The sequence below is a fragment of the Propithecus coquereli genome, unplaced genomic scaffold (assembly GCF_000956105.1).
Source record: "Propithecus coquereli isolate 6110/MARCELLA unplaced genomic scaffold, Pcoq_1.0 Scaffold215, whole genome shotgun sequence".
NCBI lineage: Eukaryota > Metazoa > Chordata > Mammalia > Primates > Indriidae > Propithecus > Propithecus coquereli.
This window is the reverse complement of record NW_012146634.1, coordinates 2,921,692-2,922,562: the sequence shown is the minus strand read 5'-3', so window position 1 is coordinate 2,922,562 and position 871 is coordinate 2,921,692. Positions and strand designations below refer to the sequence as shown.

General features: G+C 32.8%; 1 protein-coding gene across 1 annotated transcript in view; it reads right to left on the bottom strand.

The window, feature by feature from the left end:
* Positions 1-871, bottom strand: part of SYCP1 (synaptonemal complex protein 1) — a 281,813-nt gene that overhangs the window by 103,467 nt on the left and 177,475 nt on the right. The gene's annotated exons all lie outside the window — the stretch shown is intronic.

Sequence of the window (871 nt, the reverse complement as noted above, 5' to 3'; positions counted from 1 at the left end):
CACCATCTTTCCTCTGGCTACTGTGATTATCTGTAGGAGTCAAGAATTTAACCCAACAATGGGATCATTTTCTGTGTTGTCCAATATGATAGCTATTGAGCACTTCAAACACGGCTATTGCAGCTGAGAAATTGTTAAATTTCATTTATTTTTAATTAATTTAAATTTTAATAATCACATTTGGCTAGTGACTATCACACTGTACAGCACAGCTCTAGAAACTGAGCAAGTATAACACACCCATTAATTCTTCTGTTATGCATGCTTAATTTCTTTTTATCCATGTCAGACAGGTAATGTGCCAATGTTGTAGCAAAGTTTGAGGGAGATATATCTCACACATGAGTGTGAAAACCCCACCATCAAACTTATGAACTACATTAGGATCTGGTGCTTAATTTCTAATCATTCCCCCTGCTATCCAACACAATATATATTTATGAACTCACTTTTTACTTTGTTTACTCAAGCATGAGGTCACAACAATTTTATGAAAAGCCTAACAATAAAAGGTCCTATATTATTAACTATGAAACTACTAATTGTAGTTAAAGATTTTGAATTTTATCTGTAGACAATGTGGAGCCATTAAAAGTTTTAATACAGTAATATAACATCATCATATTTGTGACTGAAAAAGATAATAGTAGCAATAGGGCAGAAGAAAGCTTAAGTAGTGTGGACTTAATGAGAAAATCAGTTATGAGACTACTATGCCAAAACAAACAGGAGATGACCAGAGTTTAAATTATGTCAAGGACTATGGAGATAGAATTTTGACAACAGTCACACTTTTGAGTAATTTCTACATACCTAGCCCTAACTAGACGCTTTAAATATATTTTTATTTCTTATACTACTCTGCGCAAGT